Consider the following 24,514-nt stretch of genomic DNA (forward strand, 5'->3'; position numbering starts at 1 on the left):
AGATAATAAAGTAGGCGCTTCTTGATCTGCAATATGAAGTTGAAAGGGTTTATTGTAGGTGGAAGAGTTAATCCTGGCTTTCTCCCAGACAGATAATGAGTAAAATTTATTGCAGTTCATAAAGTACAAGTTGAGTGAATGCCACAAAAAGACATTCAGTATAAGATAGAGTTTAAATGGAGCCAGGATGTTTATTTTGAACGTGGCTGACACGGGTTCAATCCTCTGCATCCCATATGGTTTCCTGAGCACCACCAGGAGTAATTCTTGAGTGCAGAGCCAGGAGTCACCCCTGCACATTTCTGGGTGTGACCCAAAAAGAAAAAAAATAATAAAGTAAGAGAAAAAAGAAAACAAAAGACAGAGTTTAAATAATGCTTAAATCTGGAAAATCCAATGTAGAATCAAGGAAACACCACTCTAGGAAAACACATGTGTTTTTAAGTATGGGAAAATCTTCAATGGAATCATAAGGAGGACTATAATAAATTAACTCTAAGAAGAGATCAGGGGAGACTTGGTGTGGTAGAAGGAACAGCTCTTTGGGAGCTGAAGTTTAGTCAATGGATAGGGCATTTTGATATCCATGCCGCAGCTTCTTTATCTGCAACTTAATTGTACATGAAACATTAGTAGCTCGTTACCTCCCCATTATCCATCCCCTCTTTTCCTTGAAGCATATTCAACTCCAATCAATGTTCTGAGTATAAACAGGAAAGGCATCAGCCTGGATGGCAGTGAGAGCCCTTGTGACTAAGATAAATCCGTGCATCTCACCCCCTGCTCACAGCGATGCCCTAAGAAAGGATGTAAACCCAGTAGAGCCATTTTTTCAGAAAGACACATTTGGTTTGTGCTCCTGGGAACTTCTGTGGTCTTCTACCCTGACCAGAAAAGGAGTCCTCTCTTCCACTCCATCAGTGGTTTTCAACTGAAGGAAGAAATATTTTGCAGACCACCAAAGCAGGCATGAGAGGCATTACTAATCATGGGATTCTGTTTTATCCATTTTCAAATCGAACAGTACAAAATGAAAGTTTTTCACAGATTTGCAGGAAATTTCTTTGGACTGGTGGATACACACCACTGATTTAGAGACATTACAATATGGGCAAAAAAAGTGCGGTGAATGCATTCGGTGCTGCTCCCACAAAGACAGCCTGAAGACAAGCCTGAAGTTGACCCGCAGAACTGAGCAGAGCCCAGAACTAACTGGGGTGATAGGGATAGAACCCTAAAATGTTCCAAGCCTATGTGTATGGCAATGTCTGATCCTGGCATAAGACCAAAGATTATTAGACAAGAACAAATCTCCGTGCTCAAAAGTCAAAGCTAAGGAAAGTTTTTCTTTAGTTTACCTTCCCCTCCTCCAAAAAAAAAAAAAATGCTCACATTTACTTTGTCTAGGCTGTAGATAAGGCAGAGTGCCTCAGAGGACCAGTCTTGAGAGGATTTTATTGTTCATTCTGAGCCTACTAGTCTAGAACTCATCCATTCCAAAAATGTGCTTACCTGTCTCGTTTCTTTCTATAAAAATTCTGCCTCGCGGGGCCGGAGCGATAGCACAGCGGGTAGGGCATTTGCCTTGCACGCGGCCGACCCGGGTTTGATCCCTGGCATCCCATATGGTCCCCCGAGCACCGCCAGGAGTAATTCCTGAGTGCAAAGCCAGGAGTAACCTCTGAGCATCGCCGGGTGTGACCCAAAAAGCAAAAAAAAAAAAAAAATTCTGCCTCATAACCCTGCAGACAAAGTGAATGCTGTTAGGACATGAGTCTGCCATCTTCCAACCACATATTTATTCTAAAGCTTATTCTCTAAATAAATAAATAAATAAAGAGGTTAAAAATAGTAGAGTGGGTTGAGCATGAGTCTTGTACATGGCCAATTAGGATTCAATTCGAAGCATCTCATATAGTCTCCAGCAGGGTCAAGAGTAATTTATGAATGCAGAGACAGTAAAAGCCTTGAGCATCCCTGGGTGTGGCCCCCCAAACCAAAACCAAAACAGAAAAGTTGTTCTGCAGTTCACTATCCCATCCCCAAGCACCAGTGGATTAAAACTTTCATGGTTACAATACCAAAACAAATAGAGATTTTTGCAGCTACTGGTGTTATTACTTTTCTGCTGGTTAATTTAGGTTGGGCCTGGTTTTGTTCAAAGCATAAAGTGCCCTAACATACAGAATTGGGGTGTTTTTAGTAGCAACTGCTGGCTGTTACACAGTGAGGACCCCCTTTTCCGTTCTCTTCCAGACAACCCTGATGTGCTCTCTGCCCAGCGCTGCTTGCGTGGACCCAGAGAAGGCTGCTGCCCCTCCACATACGGGGAGGAACTGTTAGTTTACAATAATCATTTAAATCTAAGTAATTAACTCAAAATGATTTCTATCACAGTTTGGTTTAAGAAAAGATATCTAAATAGTGTTTTGAGGAAGGGGGGTGGAAGGAGCAGTTATTTCAGAGAATAACTGCATTTTCCAAAACAAAAATAAGCCAAAATAAAACCCCTCAAGGCTCCCCTCGAACACGGGTCAGTCACCCTGGATAAGAAACCTGTTGAGGTCCTGAATAGTTTCGCACTGCCCTGTCTCCCCACCGCCCTAGAGCCCAATGTGAGGGTGTCTGGAGGCAGGGTTTTGAGAATCCTCTGGGAGAGGTTGAGAGATCCCTCACCCCCTCGGCCAAGTGGGACAGGAAGTGAAGTTGGGTCTGATCCTGGCCATTGTGCTTACTAGACTTGCACCTTTAGATATACTTCCCAGCCTCCAGAACCACAGAAATAGATTTTCTGTTTGTTTATAAGCAACTTCGCTTGTGGAATTTTGAAACTCAATGGGAACAAACTTCTGAAAAGAGCAGCCATCTTTAAGAACAGGCTGCAAGGAGAAAGAGTTTCTGAAAGCCAACACTGGAGTCGATATGGGTGACCTTGAGCTTCTGAGTTAGCTAACACTACAGCTACTCTATCCCTGAATTTCCTGTGAGTTCAAGAGGCAAATCCCCTTATCTTCAAGTCATTTGTAACCAAAATTTCTATACCTTGCAGACTAAAAGCATCTCTCTAGTAATATCAATCATGAAACCTCACATGAACATATTTTGGTATATTTTTACAATTTCTTTAAAAAACACTATCTCTCCAGTTTCAAGCTGGTTCTAATAGATAGCACTGTTGTTCATCAATTTGCTCGAGCGGACGCCAGTAACGTCTCCATTGTGAGACTTGTTGTTACTGTTTTTGGTACATTTAATACACCATGGGTAGCTTGCCAGGCTCTGCTGTGTGGGCAGAGTACTCTTGGTAGCTTGCTGGGCTCTCTGAGATGGACAGAGGAATCTAATCTGGGATGGCCATGTGCAAGTCAAACGCCTTACCCACTGTGCTACACTCCAGTCCAGTTTGATAAGAGAGGGCTCTTAAATCCTTCTCTTCACTGTCACTGTCATCCCGTCGCTCATTGATTTGTTTGAGCAGGCACTAGTAACGTCTCTCATTGTGAGACTTATTGTTACTGTTTTTGGCATATCCAATACGCCACGGGGTATTTGCCAGGCTCTGCCGTGTGGGCTTGATACTCTCAGTAGCTTGCCAGGCTCTCTGAGAGGGGCGGAGGAATCAAACATGGGTCAGTCGCATGAAAGTCGAATGCCCTACCGCTGTGCTATCGCTCCAGCCCTACTTGGATGGGAGACCTTTTCTTCATATAGTGAAAATAGTTTTCCTGAAATTCCAAAGTCTTCTTACCTCTTGGAGCCAGAGTGATAGTTCAGTGGGTAAGGTGCTTGTCTTGCACACAACTGACCTTGATTTGATCACTGGCATCCAATATGGTCCCCTGAGCCCACCAGGAGTGATTCTTAGGTGCAGAGCCAGAGGTAAGCCATGAGCACTGCTGAGTGTGGCTCCCAAATAAAAGCTTTCTGACCTCTAACTTAGTGTTTACTCAAACTCAAGTAAATACAGGTCTAAACACATCTTCATCAGAAGATTGGGTGTCTAAATACACATTTCATTCCCACCAGTCATAAGTGAATGGGATGCGAGAGGTAACAAAAGTTAGAAACAATAATAAATGCCAAGCAAAACTTTAATTTGAACTCTAAGAGTCCCCAAATCCTCAGCATTTCCTGAGAGAAATGTACACATCAGGCTTGTTGAAAAAATAAAATGTACAGGTACATAGAAGAACTTTAGTTTAATACAGTTGCATTTGGAAGAAAACAGGAGGACATACTCATCAAGGATTTCAAAGGATGCAAACATTTGAAGCTACTCTATTTGCTTTTATACTGTTACACTGAACTGCGTTCCCTTCTCCTAACCATGACTCAGCTAGTAAATGGTTTCCTCGAGTTTAACAGTGAAATATAGACACTCCCACACCAATGCTTGCACAAACCTCTCTATCAGCTACATATCATGCTATTGCCTGGCAGACAAAATGCTGCATCAAATACTGTTTCAGTCACTCACATGGATGCAAAACAAAAAGAAACCATGAGCTCTCCGAGTGGAGAGAGGAAGCTGATGAAGTATAGTTTTTGTCTGTTTTTAATTCAGTGGGACTTACAAACTATTCTCTAGAATTCATCTGTTGGCATAAAATCAGTTTTTCCTCTGTTTTGTATGCTAACTTATCCACCTTTAAATAACCTTGTCCCCTCCGTGATTTATGTTATTAAAATTCTACTCTTAGCACTCCCCATCTAGACCTCATTTCTAAATGACTCCGAGTTCTAACTTTGAGGGACTCATGGATTGAACATATCTTGGTCACAACCAGGTTCTTACTTGGAGAGACACATTGGATTGAACAAGTCTCAGACATAATCAAGCTTTGGAACTTGCAATGCCCAGGGCACAGAGGACTCAGCTATGGCTTTGTTTCTGTCAAGCAATGAACTGTTAGGTCAGGGCTGCTAATTCACAGCATTTTCATTATGCTACTTCTGTTCAGATTTAGTTTTTTCAAAAAAAAATCACTAGCTAACAAAATTAAAAAGAGACATAATATATATCATTTATGAAATCTGGACCCTATATTATCAAAGATTTCTGAATACATTTCCATGAACACATTGCCTAAAGTTCCGAGGGTGGGGTGATGGGGGGAGCATAGAGAAGCACTTTTATCTTCCTTTTCAAAAAGGCCTTACTCCTCTTTCAGCTGCTCCTTGGAGACCAGAAAGAAACTGTTTCCCAGAAGGTGGGGTGGGCAGAACAAACCCACAAGAGGAAAAGAACCAGGCAGGGAGAAGCTGAGAAGGAGAATCTCATCAAAATCCTCAATGACTCTGAACATGCTGAATTTCACTTAGCTGATTTGGGAGGTGGGTGGTGGAGGGAAAAGGTTTGGGGCTACACAGAGCTGTGTTCAGGGCTTAATTCTGGCTCTGTGCTCAGGGTCCACTCCTACTTGGGGAACCACATGGAAGATGGACCCAGGTTCAGTCATGTAGAAGACAAGAACCTTAACCCTGGTACTATCTCTCTGACTCATGCTGTATTTCATCCCCTTAATTTTTACCTCGGTCTTCTACTGGTACATCACCTAGACCAAATCTCAAAATTTATCAGTGATACTGACTCACAGTTATTTTCAGGAATATTTTCTGAATCCAGATAACTGTTACCTACAAAATAACCCTATTTTCTGTTGCAGAATGGGTAATGGGTGCATCAAGGATATTCACCATGTCTTAGGAAAAATCATAAATAGGCTTTCTATATTTACAAAAGTAAAATGATAAACTATTGGGGAATAAAAGCTCCACATTAAAAATGAATGTTTAAGCTTAACAACACTGCCATAGTTACATATAAAGCTTATGAGCACTTTTCCATATAATATATGCATATTATAAATGTGTATACCTATAGTCCATGCAAAGATACACACCTCTGAAATGATTAATTCCAAATCCCAGTAAAAGATATGACTAGTGCGATAATATTAGCACCTTTCTAAAAAAATAACAGTCCTTTTGGACCCGGCTGTGGAAGGAGCATGATGGAGGGGCCCGAGGGAGCGCCCTCGGACCCCAAGCAGCCCACTGAACTAATTCCGGCATGGGACCAGAGACCCCACGGCGTGCTGAAGCTGTGGGACCCGGGCATCCCCCAATTCTTTTAACCTGTCTCTCTCTCAACTCCTCCCTCCTGAGCACAGCGCAGGGGCCGCGGTTTTCCTGAGCGCAAAACGGAGACGCCGAGCCTCTCTCTAGGTTTCTCCATCTTATGAGCACCATAAAAGGGTAAAAGTTTGTAGTGATGTTATTTCTGGTTGTACTTTCCCTGGACTTTATACAGAAACCCAAAACCGCGCGGCCGCGGCAGCGGCCGCGCGACTTAATGTCACCTTAGTATGAGCAATATGTAATGGTTCCTTTCTAATGGGGCGGACTTTTGTGGGAGATCCTAATAGTAAGTCTGTTGCTGAAATATTGAAGGCAATCAAAGTGGTAGCCATCTCACTAGACTGAACTAAGCTATATCCCCACGCCGGCTGAGAAGAAATTTTCTTCTTTCTCGGGAAGAAACGCGGTGTGTCATCAACTACAGTGTGATGTCCATTAAGCAAACAGACCTGGTGGCGTGGGAATGGGATATAAGGGGAAAAATTATGTACAAGGAACAGCGGGACGCTGGTGGAATCTCGAGCCGGAGCCGATACCAGCGCAAGACCTTCGGTTCCAGAGACTGCTTGCAGATACTCTACAAGTCTATCAACTAAGCCAGAGCCCCACGCCTGCTGATGACGGGAAATAACCATCCTTTTCGGTTTTTTTTTTCCCTTGTCAGGCAGCGTGGCGATTACTAAAACAGGCGTGAACTCGGTGGCGCGGGGCAAGGGGGAAAAAGAAAAACTATGTAACAAACAGCGGGACTTAATATCTCTATATTCTTAGCAATGGAGAACTATCAAATGCCTCCTTGGCAATAGGACTGCTTTTCTTTTTTGGGGGAAACCCCAACAACGGTAGTGAGTTGTGTGTTGAAACATGGAATGTAATCGAAATAAGGCGTAAACGAAGTGAAACATATCATGTGCAAGGGTTGGGACTGGGGAGGTGGGAGGGGGCGGCAGGTATACTGGGGGGGTTGGTGATGGAAGATGGGCACTGGTGAAGTGAAGGGTGTTTGAGAACTGTATAACCGACATAATCCTGAGAACTATGTAACCCTCCACATGGTGATTCAATAAAATTAAAAAAAAATAATAATAAAAAAAAATAAAAAAAATAAAAAAATAACAGTAAAACTACCAAAACTATTTAGATGATAAAGCAAATTATTGGTTCTCTCCAAAAACACAAAGCCTAGACTTTGCTTACTCAGTATTGTCACACAAGATATAGATTGTCGTCCTTTTGCTTCACCCATGGGAACATCTGCTGAGGCACATTCTAGACGGTGGGACAGAGGTCTTCAGGATAGCAGAACCCAGTGAGAGAAAAGAGGAGATTTCTACAATTTCACTATTGAAGTTCTTTCCTTGAATCTAGTAGGTCAGTTTATATCAATCCCAATGTATGAAACAAAGAGAAGTTTTCGTGATTTAATAAATTTATGTCTGGCTTCTTGACCAATCACTGGGAGTACGGACGGGATCTCATTATTGAATCAATCAGAAACCACGCTAGGGTTAAGCTTGGATTTCACATTTCTGAATCATTTGTGTTCATCTAGGAACAGGTTAAAGCCTCAAACAAAGATACCTACACCATACCCCCACACCTAACATTACAGATACTACAAAAAGTTAATAAAGCATTGGAATGGATACTGAGAAGAGAGACAGGACTCTTGTAAGACCATTGCAAAGGAAAACCCTTAACTATCATTTACTTAAATATGAACTTAATAAGGGGTCACAAAGACCGACCGCTTCAAATTAGCATTTAAACCACAGTTTTCTCAGTTGTGACCTAGAACTAAAAAACTGATTCAGTTTCCTTTCCCATAGTGGCTTCTTTAAATTGCTGGGTCAGAACTGAACTCGTAAAGTTGGAGAGGTAAAGTTGGTAAAGTTAGAGTTGGAGACTCCCCCATGAGACAGAAAGTATTGCCTTCAAAGTGAACAAGTTCAAACTATAGAGTTCAACATTACCGCCATGTCTACAGACACAAATACTGCCTTCCAGTCTGAAACCATCTGAACACACACAAACACACACACACACACACACACACACACAACCATTCTCATGGATGCACACACAGAATTTATCTGAGTGTAGGAAAGATTATTGATCCATTAGTAAAATTATTAGCACTAAGACCAAACATGAAAATCACCTCTGCCCATAGATGACCAAGACACTGTACAACATTAAGAGTTGTCCAAGGCACCTCTCCTTCCTCACCCCCATTCCAGCCCTGGTATATCCCTCTTCCCTAAAATCAATATCACCTCCTGACCTGCACAATACTGAGTCTAATAAGTCTTGAATCTTCTTGAGTCCCCCTATGCATTTTAATCTCTTCTTTATCTAAGTACATTTTACTTTTTGTCAGTTTTAATTTATTTTCCTTGTTGAGTAAAATACATAAAGGCTGCACTTCACCTCACCTCCATCTCTAGCAAAAAGGGGGTGGGTGATTATGTGAATGCGTGAATTTTTGAAGTGTTTTCATTTGTTGTGGATGAAAGGTGTCCATGAGTTCAAAGCATTCCATTATTCGTCCACTCTTCAGGACAATCAGGGTAATTTGGCAACAGCTTTTCTCCTTGGCAGGAGAAAAGGCTGATTACAAGGGAGCTGAGTAGGGGATTATGCTCAGGTTAAGGTCACAGGCAATGCACAGTTTTTTTTTAAAAAAAAAAACTCTTTGTTTTGTGAATAAAAGGTTTCTAATTTATTCTCTTATTTCAAAACATCAGCATACACCCATTCTTTAAATGTTTGAAATACTTTCCCCACCGGCACAACATTATGACAAAACTTCCTCCATTTATAAATTTACTATCCACAGTTTATATTTCACAGTCATGAATCTTCACTGTCCAAGCAAACTTTGATGCAGATTTTGATATTCTTTGTGAATTATGCCATCCTCCATGATTCATTGTATTGAGAGGGATTTGTGGTTTAGAATATAGTGACTGATATCTCAGAGTTAATGCAGGGATACTGGACATCATAAAAAAGAGTTAGCAACATCTCATGACTATTTGCTTCTAGTAGAAAATTAAGTAGAAATCAGTTATTGAGGGACACGATTTGTATTTCTCTCATTCTAGAAACATGACCAGTAATTCGTCAGCTTGCTTTGATAATTGAAATTCTCTGCTACTGCTGGGAAGGTAACTCTATTTTGCAACCCCCAAAGTTTACAGAGATACAATTATACACACTCAAATCTAGAGGCCTTATCCTTCACATGGAGATTTTCTTTTTTACTTTGGTTATTTTGAAGTAGTTTTTTTTTTTCTTTAGGGGAGGGCGACGCCCCAGACTATTCTCAGGACTTATTCTTGGCTATGAGTTCAGAGGTCCGTCCTGAAGGATTGGGAGACCAGAAAGGGTACCAGGATTAAACCCAGGTCATCGCAAGCAAGGCAAGCACCTTATCCACAGTGCTATCTCTCTGGCCCCAATTTTGAAGCATTTTGTTATATAGCAGTTTGTGTTTAGGAGTCCGCCTCTCTGGATAGCCTTTTTGGAAAGATGCCCCTTTTGATCTGTTAAAAATGGAGGCTACTTTAGGCAGAAAATGCATCAATTTTAGTCCCATCTGACCAAGTGTGAGGAGTTGTGGGATCACAGATTGAACTGGGAGGCTTGTAAATTGTCCGTGTGTTATCTTCTATTTTGCCTCTTTGTACACTGTCACTGTCATCCCGTTGCTCATCGATTTGCTCGAGCGGACACCAGTAACGTCTCCATAGTGAGACTTGTTCTTACTGTTTTTTTGGCATATGCCACGGGTAGCTTGCCAGGCTCTGCTGTGCAGGCGAGATACTCTCGGTAGCTTGCCAGGCTCTCCAAGAGGAACGGAGGAATCGAACCCTGGTCAGCTGCATGCAAGGCAAATGCCCTACCGCTGTGCTATCATTCCAGACTCTTTGTACACTAAAACGTATAATTAGTGATAGATTTGGGAACCCAATCTGGTGCAAATAGAGAGACAGAGACGAACAAAGTGAAGGAAATAGGAATTCATTGGACTGCGCTCCCAGACAGAATTCTACTCGAACCTCAGTTGAGTCTGTGGTAGATCCATGCTCTGGGAGAGACAAAGGGGGCTTTTAAGCTGTCTTGGGCAGGAAAAGGAGAGACGGAAACAAAGACCAGTGAACCGGTGTGCTCGATCTGGCCTATTAACTGTAGGGGGGAGATGTGAGGAAGCATGGAATGCAGCCTGATGGCTTCCTGTCACCAGGTGGGCCATAAGTTCTATCTTCTGCACTAGGGACAGGGTGATTTTTGATTCTGGGAATGTCACTAGCTCATCCTCCAACCGCCATTCAGTCCCAAGCCAATCTTACAATTAAAAGTTGTTTGTTTGTTTTCAATTAACAAAGTTTATTTCCATTTTTTTCTGAAAGCAACCAAAATAGTTTTCAGATAAAAATTACATGAGCTTTAGTGCTATCCCTGTAAATAAAAGTACTTTCCACCTTTATGAAACCTAGACCTAATGTAAAAATACAGCAATGTATTCCTTTTACTACATTTCTATTTAAATAATAATCAATAATTTGGCACAATTACAATGATTTGTCTCACACACATTCATGAGTGTACGCGTGTGCACGTGCACACGCATACACACATACACGGACACATTTGACTCGTCACATTATTTATCTCTCCCAAATAACCACATATCTTCTTCTTATGATAGTTCCTGTATTATGTTTAAGCATATGTTTATAGTTTGCCTATAAACAAAGTTCACTTCTACATAACTAAATTGAGCTCCAGTTTCTTCCCAAAGAGTAATTCTTCACTTGTGTTCATATATGACAATGTGCCTAAGTATTCTTAAAATTCCAACTGTCTGGATATTCAAGCCTAAGTCTTCGGTTAACTCTAGCAAGTTGCTTCTTTTCTGTTCACTGTCTCTTGCCATAGCCTCTCAAATAGCTAGGAGACCAGGGATGAATAGGCCATTGCTGAGATCTGGAATTACAGGATTAGTATTCTGTGTGTGTGTGTGTGTCTATGTGTGTGTGTGTGTGTGTGTGTGTGTGTGTGTGTGTGTGTGTGTGTCTCGCAGGGGATTGGTTTTTTACAACACTTTCTGAATTTCCTCCTGTCCATTTTCAAATCACTGCAGAGCTATACTACAGGCTTCCATACACATCGACTAGACATAACAGATAACTAAAGGGGAAAAAAAGATTCCAGGTTCCCTGACATAGCTTCACTTTGAATGAGAGACACAAGAAAATGCCCAACAGCGTTCCAAAGTTGCTTTCCATTCAATTACCCTGAAGCATGAACTGGAGCGACAGCACAGCAGGTAGGGAGCTTGCCTTGTACCCAGGTTCCATTCCTCTGTTCCTCTTGGAAAGCCCGGCAAGCTACCAAGAGTATCCCGCCCGCACAGCAGAGCCTGGCAAGCTACTCGTGGAGTATTGGATATGCCAAAAACAGTAACAATAAGTCTCACAATGGAGACGGTACTGGTGCCCGCTCGAGCAAATTCGATGAACTATGGAATGACAATGCTACAGTGCTACCCTGAAGTACAGTACTAGGAGAACCGCGCAATTCAAAAGGAACATCTGAAATCTCCACTCCAGGCAGCTCCCACAACTTTTATGTCATTTGGAGGATATAATCTTTTTCCAAAGAGAATATGTAAAATTTTCCCCTTTTTAAATTAGTGAATTTTGGTGTCAGAATTACAGTTAGTCAAAGGCTCTGTTGACTAGTCTTGTCACCTTGGTGCAGCCAGGAAGACCAAGAGCAATCTTATAAAACCAGTGACTCCATTTTGGAAAGTCACTACCTCATCTTCACCTATAATGACTAATGTTTTGCCAGAGCAACTAACTCATGTGTCTCAGTGAACTCAATATTGATTGAGTTTACAAATTGCTTTCATTGTTTGAAAGTGGTTTGAAAGTGCTTAAATTCTCTTGTTTTGTTACAATTGTTCTCCCAATTTTGGAGTAAATGATTATGTTATAAATTTCAGGCCACGATTACCCTGTATTTTTGCATCATAGGAAACCGCAGTATTTAAGAGTGGTTTCACTCTACCACATGCTACACTGATTGTCTTCTTACTAACACAAACATTTATTAGGGTCTTCTCCTATCTAGGCTCCTAATCCTGCAAGAACCTTGAATTTTCAGAAAAGGACAAGAGACTTACCTTAAAAAATTGCTTATTCATCCAAAAAGGTCAAACATAAATTTAGTTTTATTTAAAAATTATTATTAAGATAACTAAAGCTAAAAAATTTAAATGTTTGTTGTTCCCCCTTGAGCATAAGTTCAAGTCATTTAATATAATTCATACAAATCTGGGCTATTTTAGCAATTATTTTGAAAGGGTCTTTGAATGACACTTGGTTACATTAATTTAACTATACATGTTTAAACCTAGTAAACAGCCCTATTTTTTATTTCAAATTTCTTCTTAAAATACTTAAATAAATAATACATAATTCACTTTATAAACACAATGAACTTAGTAGTATTAATACTCTTAACACAAGTCACTTGTTAAAATTCCTTTAAATCACAAGAGTAAAATCAGTCACTCAGTCACCAAAGCCACATTAGAACAGGGCTTCCCAAATGTATGCTGTACTTATAAATACTTAGAACATCAAATAGCCAAACTTCTAACACAATTAGAAATGGATTTAAAAAATTAAAGTGGGGCTGGAGTGATAGCACAGGGGGTAGGGCATTTTCCTTGCAAGCGGCCAACCCGGGTTCGATTCTCAGCATCCCATATGGTCCTCCGAGCACCACCAGGAGGAATTCCTGAGTTCAGAGCCAGGAGTAACCCCTGAGTATTGCCAGGTGTGACCTAAAAAGCTAAAAAAAAATTAAAGGACAATCTTTAGTATTTTAAATATAATATTTTAGCATAACATATTATCATAATGTACCAAATACATTAAGTAAAGTACAATCATAAGATGAAGATCTATAAATTTATACAGCAGTAGACATCTATATTGAAGCCATTTTTTTCCCTTCATACTCATTCTGTTACACTATCTCAGTCCAGATATAGCTGCTATTGGTATACAAATGTTTTAGTTTATTGTGCCCTTGACTGTTTCTTTATTTGCATAATATCTTACAACACACATGCATTACATATCTATACTTTTTTCTTGGAGAGTTGTGGAATGTTTTAATGACTTGCACATACTTACAAACCATTTAATAGATATTAGAAGTATTCTCATAAAAGAAAACCTATGAGGTAGTCTATTCTTACAGATTCTATTCTGACATGGAGACATCTGAATGTTCTCTGTTGCACTAAAATCCTTTTTCTAGTCCCTACTGCATGGGTACATATTAAAAACCACCTAAAGTTTAAGGGTGATAAGTTAAATTTAAGCTCTGTGATTAACACAGAGCACACTGTGGCAGTCTCTGCTCAGAAAAATTTTGATTCTCATCAAATTATGATTCTCATAATTTGACACCGGGCTTTTATTTCCTTTTGCAGTGCAAGGGATTTTGTTATATATGCAAGGCATGTGGTTTGCCACTGAGCCACACCCACAGCCTTTTAAAACTTTTGTCTCAACACATATAGTTAGGTAGATGTTTAATCATAAATACATTTGGGGCTCATAATTTGCAAAAAAAGTGAAAAATGTCTATTTGACTTTAGAGACAACTCAAACTTAGGAGATCATGTTTTATTCCTTGGCTAGGTATCAGTAAGCGAAGCAATTTGCAATTGCTATGGGGTGGGTGGAGGGAATGCATTGCTTACTTGGGATACTCACTCTATAAAAAATAAACACCCCATAACAAAACACTATCTCATTGTAGGGGTTCTGAACGTATCCTACTTTCACTCATAAAACATTTATATTAATCTTCATAAGGAAAGATGCTATAATTTAATTTACTTAAGGATAAGGTAATCTGTATATATTTAGGTGGCAGGTGTTTACTCTCAAAATGAAATAAACTTAAGCCCTTCAACTCCAGGCCAGTATCAGGTCTTTCCACCTTTACCTGATTTAGCCCAGAAATTGGCAGGCATGTTGGGAACTAAAACCATAGAAAACATAAACATTCCTTTTGTTCTTTTTAAGCTCTAAGCTTCTCAGATTTCAGTACATTTAGCACATTTCATGCAAAATAAGATTGCATATGTAAACATGAACATTTTCTTCCCAGGGGGTTTTGGAGATTTTCAAAAGTAAATCTAACTATGCATGATTTTAGCTGTTGGAATTGACTAGAAAACCTAGCCCTTCTATTCTCATTTTCTATTCACTTCTACTAAACACCTTTCAGATTCTCAGATGAGAGCAGGATTTCTGTGAAGGACAGATGGCCTGCAGAATTTCCAGGAAAGGTTTCAGGTCTAATGATACCCCAAAAACTATAATAAAGTTGGAATTTTGTGGGCATTTTTCAAAAGAGACGACTCTTGTTTTAATTATATTTTATAAGCTAGCACTTGCCAGCATTTTTCTTATCATGATGCAAAAAGAAAATTCTAATATTTGTATAGCACACTGAGAAAAATGGACTTGGAAAAATATAAGCAAGAATTGATTTTAAATTAATTAAAACGTCTTATATCATGTAATCAGAGACATGAGGTGCAAAGAATTAAAGACAAAATTAAATGTACAGAAAATGTGCACATACTTGCAAATATTTTATGAAGATCTTCAGAGGACTCCTGCAAAATTTCATTTTCCATGTTAAGTTTTATTCTTAAAATGGCTGAATGCAATTCTGTTAGACTTTTTAATAATGATACATCAAACTCTTGAAAGTCACCACTGATGAGAAAATTTGTGCAAAAGGGTCGGAGGGAGGTTGTGGCAGAGAGGAGTATATATACAGTCATCCAAACAGAAATTAAAAGTGGCCAGAGGTACCTTCCTACTTGAAACAATAATTTTATATTACTTATGTATAGTAAAAAGTATCTAACATACTAGACCTCGGGCAAGAAGGATTAAGTTAGTTCCTCTACATAATGAGGTCAAAATGAGGTGAGCCCTACATGGCCCAAACTTAACATACAATCTCAAAAGAATTGCAGTGAAAGAGAGAGAGAGAGAGAGAGAGAGAGAGAGAGAGAGAGAGAGAGAAAATCCACGCAGAACCCAGAAGACTCCTTGCATTGAGAAGACTCCTTGCATTGAGAGGTGGGGGTGAGACCCCGGGGAGATGAAGGCAGCTTAAACACATAAGTAGCATATACAAAAAAATATGCAGAAGGAGCACTCCAGAGACATGCAGAAGATCCCTCACAAATCTTCAGTGGAGCATTCACCAGCATTCACAGGGGAGAAACACTACTCAGAGCCAAGGAGGAAAGCCCATGCAAAAACAAAAGAAAAGTGATCTTTCATAAAGCACTGAAGCAGTACAATGAGAAAGACCTTGACCCTGCTAGAGGGAACAGGGCTTCCTCTGAACAAACTATAAAGGACTCACGTAGCAAATCATAAAATCATGACTCAACAGACTCAAGCAACTTATCAAAGAAAATAATAACCTCATTAAAACAGTATTTATAGATTCCTATTCCTATGTAAACACAATCATCACAAAAACAATAAGTTTTCTATTTTGTTTGGCATCTGATCTGAATTCAGATTCAAATAAAGAGAAAGGCAAACCCAACCTCAAGTGAGGAGGAAAGTTCTTCCATCCAAACACCCCGAGCATCTACATCTACGGATTCACTGGCGATGGCATTATTTGTCATAAATTCAGCCCATATTTGTTTTTTTCCCTTTTAAACAGAGATGGATATGATAGAAGAAGGAATCAAATAAATGAAACATTTTAATAGTCTGTGAAGAAAAGTATATGGGATGCACCTTTTGGAAGATTAGATATTATCAAAGAAAAGATTAGACAATGACAAAATACAGCAAGGAAGACTGTTCTAAACATAACACAAAGAAACAAAATTAATCTTTAAAAAGTGAAAAGGGCAGGGATGGAGCAACAGTACAGTGGGTAGAGAACTTGTCTTGTAAATGGCTGACTCAAATTCTATCTCCAGCAACCAATAGGGTCCCCCGAGCCCACCAGGAGTGATCCCTGAGAGCAGAGTGAGTGAGCCTCAAACACTGCCAGGTGTGGCTCAAAAAAAACAAAACAAAAGTGTAAAAGGTACCAATGAATATAGGAAAATTTTAAGTATACTATTTGTTGTGTTGGGGTCTCTGAAAGAGTAAGCATGCTGATCCTGGATAGGAAAAATATTCAAAAAATAGTTACCTAATATATTTTGAAGTAAAAAAAAACCACTATGGACTTATGGATATTAGAATGTCACTGAAAACACCATCAAAATATGGGGAGAAGTAACTAAGTCCAGAGAAATATCTGCCAGAATCCAAAACCATGTGGCCGCTAGTGCGGCCGCTCGACCTCATAGCTCTTCATTCTCAGCAATGGAAAACTAATTATCAAATGCTTCCTTTTCAGCAGGTCCGACTTTAGGGGTGAGAAACTCCAAACAAAAATAGTGAGTTTTTTGTTGAAATATTGAATGTAATCAAAGTAAAGGGAAAGTAAAGTGAAATTTACCAGTTACACAGGCAGAGTGGGGGGTTGGGGAGGTGGGGCGGAGGTATATTGTGATTCTTGGTGGTGGAATATGTGCAATGGTGAAGAGATGGGTATTTGCACATTGTATAACTGAGACTGAAGCCTGAAAGCTTTGTAACTTTCCACGTGGTGATTCAATAAAAGAATAAATTAAAAACATAATAAAATAAAAAAATATGGGGAGAAGTGATAAACAGAAATTTCCTCAAAGAAGAAATACAAATGGCCAAAAGACATACAAAAAAAGTTCTGTATCACGTCATTGCATCATTTTGATTTGCATTTCCCTGATGATTTATGATAGAGTATTTTGTAACTTTGTAGTCTACAGTGATTGGGGGGGAGGGGGAGAATGTCAATGAGCTCCAGTGCATATATCAAAAGAACAGACCAGAGCCAAGGATTTAGTTCAGTGGCCCAGCACCTGCCTCCCATGTGTGAGGTCCCGAAATTCATCCTTGGCACTGAAAAAAAAGAAAAAAAGGAAAAAAGACGACACCTCCCCCTACCTCATGGAAAATCGTATAATTAAATCACTCATAGTTCATTTTAAAGAGACTTAAAAGAAGACAGAGAAATGTTAATATTTACCACAGAGTAATGAAAAGTAGCAGTTTGAAATGCATCTTATTGGAAATAAGAAACAATGCAAATGAAAACAGTAGAATAAAATGTTTTATAACTTAAGGAAAAAACTGTCAGCATAGATATATAAATCAATATTAGAAGGGGAAAGAATCTTTCAAAAAATATTAAAGACATTTTCAGATATAAGCACAAATATCCACACCTTCACCTCATGTAGTATAAATAGAAGTTTTTCAGGCAACATCAAAATGCCAGCAGAATTATAAATCTACACTAAATAAAGAACAACCAGAAATGGCAACTGCATGCATAAACACCTACAATTGTTTCTAATTATTTTGATTAATTTAAAATACAACAAACTGCTTAAGTATATAGGCCACTGAGAGGAGTAGCATTGTATTGCTGTCAAGAGTCTCATGGAATGCACAAAATGACATGAGTTCTTTGTAAGAACTCTTAAAACCAGATAAGTTTAATATGTACAGTAAATATCAAAGAAATAAATAAAATCGCCAAACATTTACAGCTAATAATACTCACAAGACAAATTCAGAAAGACATTCAATGAATCAAAATAGGACAGAAAATATAAATATAAATAACATTAAACAGCTAGAAACCCAATACCAAGACTACACTAAATTCTTCATAAATATTATATTAAATACACACTAAGTATCTCAATAACAAATTAGAGATCATCAGACCAAACATAAAAAAACTACAAGCTACCTAAAATAAATGTGCTTTAAATATAAAAGATACTAAAGCATAAAAGAATGGAGGGCCAAAGAAGTAGCATAGGAGGTAAGGTCTAGCAATCAGTTGCTCTGAGACTAACAGTTCAATCCCTGTTACTTCAGATGGTCCCCAAAACACCACTAAGAGTCACCTTTGTGTACAGAGGCAGGAAAAGGCAGGCCCTGAGTACCATCAGCCATGTCCCCAACCACTGTCACCCCATCCCCCAAAGAAAAAAAATCCATAAAAAAATAGACAGGATGGCTAAACTAATATCTAAGTGGGCTTAGGAGCAAAGAATCTCACAAGAGAAAAAAAATCACTTCATAATGGTAGAGGAGTCAACTTATCAAGGAGACTTTATAAAGTTTTATATAATCTAGCATTGGGTCTTCAAAATTGATAAAACAGAACTAGAAAATACATAAGTGCAATCATTTGGTCAGAAATTTTGAGATCTCCTTCTCAATCTACTGTTAGAAAAAATAGACAGAGAATCAATAAAGAGAGATTTCTTAATTGTATAATATTTTAGACCTTAATAAATAAATAAATCTGAAATTATTCAAGTACTGTCACATATGCTCTCTAACTAAAAAAATATTGCATCAGAAAGTAATGGGAGAAATCATCGATTTGTTTGAGCAGGCACCAGTAACATCTCTCATTGAGAGACTTATTGTCACTGTTTTTGGCATAACCAATACGCCATGAGGAGCTTGCCAGGCTCTGCCACGAGGGCTCCATACTCTCGGTAGCTTGCCGGGCTCTCCGAGAGGGGTGGAGGAATTGAACTCGGGTCGGCCACGTGAAAGGCGAACACCCAATAGCTGTGCTATCGCTCCAGCCCATGTGAGAAATATCTCTGAAAAACAAATAGATATTTGGAAACTAAAGAACAATTCCCCCAAATCCACAGATCAAATAAAAGATCAAAAGGCAATTTAGAATATATTCCAAACTGAATAAAAAGGAGAGCATACATGAGTCTGAATTTGCTGATACCACACCACATTACTGTTTGATGTGTGAATTATAGCACTAGAAGCCTTTGAAAGGAGATAGTTCTCATAGCAATAACTTTGGTTTTAACTAGAAAAAATGGTGTATAAAACAAATCCCGACTAAAAAGAAAAAATAGCCAACAAGAATTAAAGCGGATAATCAATAAAACCAGTTATATTGAGGATTTCACCCAGATTAACTTTTCTGTATGCAGAGAACTCTAGGCCACGGCAGTCTGAAAGAAACCCAACTATAACACTGACTTGGTAAAAGCATGCAGGGTGCATTTGCCATACTGGAGACTGGTCCTTATCTCAAGCTAAGATGTGTACTCTAGACTTTTTCCCTTTCCCTCTCTTAAACACACCAGTCTCTCTTATTTGCCCCTCCTATCGCTCTAAGTAAATTTATTTTAGTAAATTTTGCTTCATTTAAATTAATAGAAAAAATATATACCTCTAGAGAAAATAATCAAAATATAAAAAGTAGAAGGACGACTGAAGATACTATGGGAGGCAAGGGTCTTGACTTACATGAACCTCAACACCAAATATTGGTCTGAAGAACTTCCCGGGGGCTCTCTCTGATCAAAGAGCCAGAAATAACCTCTGATTGTGGCTGGTGTGACACAATCCTGAACCCTCACCCTCCAAAATTCAGAGGATCCAATTTACCAATGTAAGGAATGACAAGTAATTTCAACGAATATCATACAAATCATAGAACAGTAAGTTAACGTTATGAAATGAACAAATTTATGGAAATGCACAAATTGCCAACATTTACTCAAGAAGAAACAGATAACAGATATAGACCTATTTCTAATAAACAAATTAGATTTGTAATAAAAAACGTGGTCACAGAACAAAAGCAACCGGTGTTGGTCTGGATGTGGGGAGAAAGGAACCCTTCTACACTGCTGGTGGGAATGCCGACTGGTTCAGCCCTTTTGGAAAACAATATGGGCGCTTCTCAAAAAATGAGAAATCAAGCTCCCATTTGACTCGGCAATACCACTTCTGGGAGTATAACCCAGAAAGGCAAAAAAGTATAGTCAAAATGACATCTGCACTTATATGTTCATCGAAGCACTCTTTACAATAGCCAGAATCTGGAAAAAACCCAAGTGCCCAAAAACAGATGACTGGTTAAAGAAACGTTGGTACACAATAGAATACTATGCAGCTGTTAGAAAAGATGAAGTCATGAACTTTGCATAGAAGTGGATCAACATGAAAAGTATCATGCTAAGTGAAATGAGTCAGAAAGAGAGAGACAGACATAGAAAGATTGCACTCATCTGTGGAATATAAAATAACAGAATAGGAGACTGACACCCGAGAATAGTAGAAATAAAGACCAGGAGGTTTGCTTCATGGCTTGGAAGCTGGCCTCACACGCTGAGGGAAAAGGCAGCTCAGATAAAGAAGGGAACACCAAGTAAAGTGTGGTTGGAGGACCTGTTCGGGATGGGAGATGCGTGCTGAAAGTAGTAGACTAAAGATTGGATATGATAGCCAATCAGTACCTCTATTGCAAACCACAACACCCCAAAGGAGAGAGAGAACTAAAGGGAATGCCCTGCCACAGAGGCGGGGTGGCGGAAGAGGATGGACTGGGGGCTGAGGGATACTGGGATCATCGGTGGTGGAGAATGGGCATTGGTGGAGGGATGGGTTCTCAAGCATTGTATGACGGAAACACAAGCATGAAAATATGTAAATCTGTAACTGTACCCTCGCAGTGATTCACTAATAAAAATAACAGTGGTCACAAATAAAAATCTAGGTCCAGATGGTACCATTGGTGGTTGTACCATGTATTTAATTAAATGAGTTCTACACATTCTTTCAGAAAATAGACAAGGACAAAACATAACACAGCTCATTTTACAAGGCTAACATAAATCTATGCCAATTATCAAAAATATTATGAAATAGAAAATTATAGAGCATGTACCTCTTGAACAAAAATACAAATATTCTAAAGAAAATGTTAGCAAATCAAATACAACACAATACGCAGCATAAATCACTGTCACTGTCACTGTCATCCCATTGCATCGATACTCTAGGTAGCTTGCCGGGCTCTCTGAGAGGGGCAGAGGAATCGAACTCGGGTCAGCCGCGTGAAAGGCGAACGCCCAACCGCTGTGCTAAAATATCATTAAAAAGAGGTTTGTTCTAGGAATACAGGATTAGTTTCATTAAGTTTTAGAAAACATCAATATATTCCAATATAAGCTGAAGTTGAAAGAATATGTGATCATGTATATAATGTGTGTGTATATATACATATATATATATGAAAAAAGCATTATACAAAATCTAGCACCCATTTCTAAAAAAGAGCCTGGTGAAATTACAAACAAACAAAACTTTCTCAAGCTGACAAAAGTCTCATATAAAAAGAAAAAAACTACACTGACAATCAAAGTTAATGACTGATTTCTGCCTCCATTCACGTGTGTAAATAAAACTATTTACAGAAAACATTGTTATTAAAAAGCCAGTTGGAACCCATAAAAAGTTAATAGAAAATTAAATTTAAGGAGATATGAGACAAATGTAAATATAAATATAAAAAGTACTAAGTAGGGGCTGGAGCAATAACACAGCGGGTAGGGCGTTTGCCTTGCATGCAGCCAACCCAGGCTCAATTCCCAGATTCCCATGTGGTCCCCTGAGCACTACCAGGAGTGATTCTTGAGTGCATGAGGCAGGACTAACCCCTGTGCAGCGCCAGGTATGACCCAAAAAGAAAAAATAAACACAAAAAAAGTACTAAGTAAATGGAGACAAATCAAAAGAGTCAATGATGTTAAGTCTGAAATCTTGGAAAGTAGACTGGGGAAGTAGTATAGGGATTAAGGCTCTTGCCTTAAATGCTACTGATCCCGGTTGAATCTCTGGCACCCCCACAGCACTGACAGGAGTAATATCTGAGCACAGAGCCAGGAGAAAGTTATTAACACCTCCAGTGTTGCCCCAAATTTCCATTCATAAAAGGTATCAATTCTCTCCAAGTTGATCCATTAGAGTCAATGAAAACTCAATAAAATCTTGCAGACATAGCTATAAAAACTGATATGCTAATTGTATTATTATTAAAATTATTGGGTTTTGGGCCACACTGGCAGTTGCTAAGGGCTCACCCCTGGCTCTGTTGCTCAAGGGTCACTCCTGGCAGTGCTCAGGGGACCATATGTGGTACTTGGGACTGAACAACAGCCAAACATATATAAGACAAGTACTTTTTTTTTTTAATTTATTTATTTTTAATTAGAGAATCACCGTGAGGGTACAGTTACAGATGTATACACTTTTGTGCTTATACTTCCCTCATACAAAGTTTGGGAACCCATCCCTTCACCAGTGCCCATTCTCCACCACCCGTAAACCCGGCGTCCCTCCCACCCTCCCCAATCCCATCTCCCCCCCACCCCACCCTGCCACTGTGGCAGGGCATTCCCTTCTGTTTTCTCTCTCTAATTAGCTGTTGTGGTTTGCAATAAAGGTGTTGAGTGGCCGCTGTGCTCAGTCTCTAGCCCTCATTCAGCCCGCAACTCCCTTCCCCCACATGGCCTTCGACTACAATGTAGTTGGTGATCGCTTCTCTGAGTTGACCTTTCCCCGGAACGTGAGGCCAGCCTCGAAGCCATGGAGTCAACCTCCTGGTACTTATTTCTACAGTTCTTGGGTGTTAAGGACAAGTACTTTAATTTACCTGCTTTGTTCACTTTCATTCTCTAGTAAGCTAATTTATTTAAAACTCATTTAATTTTTAATTTTAAAAATGTTTATGAAGGGTCAAAGCTATAATAAAGCAATAGGGCATTTTTCTTGCACGGGGCTTGTCCAAGTTCAACCTCCAGCACCCAATGTGATCCCCTGGGCACTGCCAGGCATGACACCTGAGTGCAAAGCCAGGAGTAAGCCCTAAGCACTAATGGGTGTGACCTCAAAACAAAAATAAGATCAAATTTAAAAAAATAAAATTTGTATGAAAAAGCAAAGACAATAAATGCCCAAACAGTTTTGAACAATAAAAAGGGGGAAGAGGTTATGAACACTTTTTAATACTTATAAAGCTAGAGTAGTCTAAAAAGCAAGATAATTGCCTTTAAACAGATAAACAAAATGGAATAGAGGTTTCAGAAATAGTTCTGTGAAAATGCACACCACTTATTTTTAACAAAAGTAAAAGATTCATTTAAGTGGATTATCTTGGTATGGAAATAATTGGTGCACACAGATAAATTAAAGATAGCAAACAAGCCACATTCATTATCAACATCACTAAGTATCAAAAGAAATTTAAACTGTGAGACACCACTGAACATGGTCATGTGTAGAATGGAAAAATCTAGAAATCTATATTAGGTGCCGGGGAGTATGCAGAAGGATCAAAACTCTAAAACACAGCTAGCAGGGATGGAAAAGTAGCACCATCACATAAAAAATAATTTAAGAATTTCTTACCAATTTAAACAAAGACCTACTATATGAGCCAATCATTCTTCTTGTGAGTTATTATCTATAACTAAGGAATACATTCATACACAGTATTGCAAATGGAATCTCATGGACAATTTATTTGTAATAGTCTAGAAATATTTCTAACATACCTTTTACATGTAAATAATAAGTTTTGCTCTAGACTTACATTCAACAGCATGGATGAATCTCAAACTAATTAACTGAATAAAAGAAGCCAAACCCATTCCAAACAGACACACGCATAAATACACTTATGGTTCCACTTATATTAAGCTCTACAATGAAGATTCATGTATCTTTTTCTCAGCAAGCTACCAAGAGTATCTCACCCGCACAGCAGAGCTGGGTAAGCTACCCGTGGTGTATTCGATATGCCAAAAACAGTAACAACAAGTCTCACAATGGAAAGGTTACTGGTGCCCACTCCAGCAACTCGATGAACAATGGGATGACAGTGATACAGTGATCTGTTATAGCAATTCCACTCAGACATTATAGCACAAAATCAATCTGAAGACAATGCATGCAGAAAGAAGCATGGCTGTGTACCAATAAAACTTTATGTACAGAAATAGAGTTAACTTATACACCAGAAAGTTTGCTAACTCTCTATCTAGATAATGCGAACAGATCAATGGTGATTAGGAAGGGAGTGATGACCATCAGGAAGAATTATAAGGAAGCAGAATGTGTTTGAACTTTGCCAATAGTTTCCATCTAAATGTGGGAGTGGTGGTTCCCAAGGCATGACCCTCATGCACTCACTGGACCAGGGACAGCCCCTGATCATCACCCCACCTCCTGCCATCCCCTGCATCTCCTCCATCTCCCGCCCCCCAAATTGGGAATGGTTTCAAAAGCATACACCTAAGCAAAATTTTTCCAATTTCACATTTCAAGTATAAGCAATTTTTGTCAGCTAT

Source organism: Sorex araneus, chromosome 6, assembly GCF_027595985.1.
Source record: "Sorex araneus isolate mSorAra2 chromosome 6, mSorAra2.pri, whole genome shotgun sequence".
Taxonomy (NCBI): Eukaryota; Metazoa; Chordata; class Mammalia; order Eulipotyphla; family Soricidae; genus Sorex; species Sorex araneus.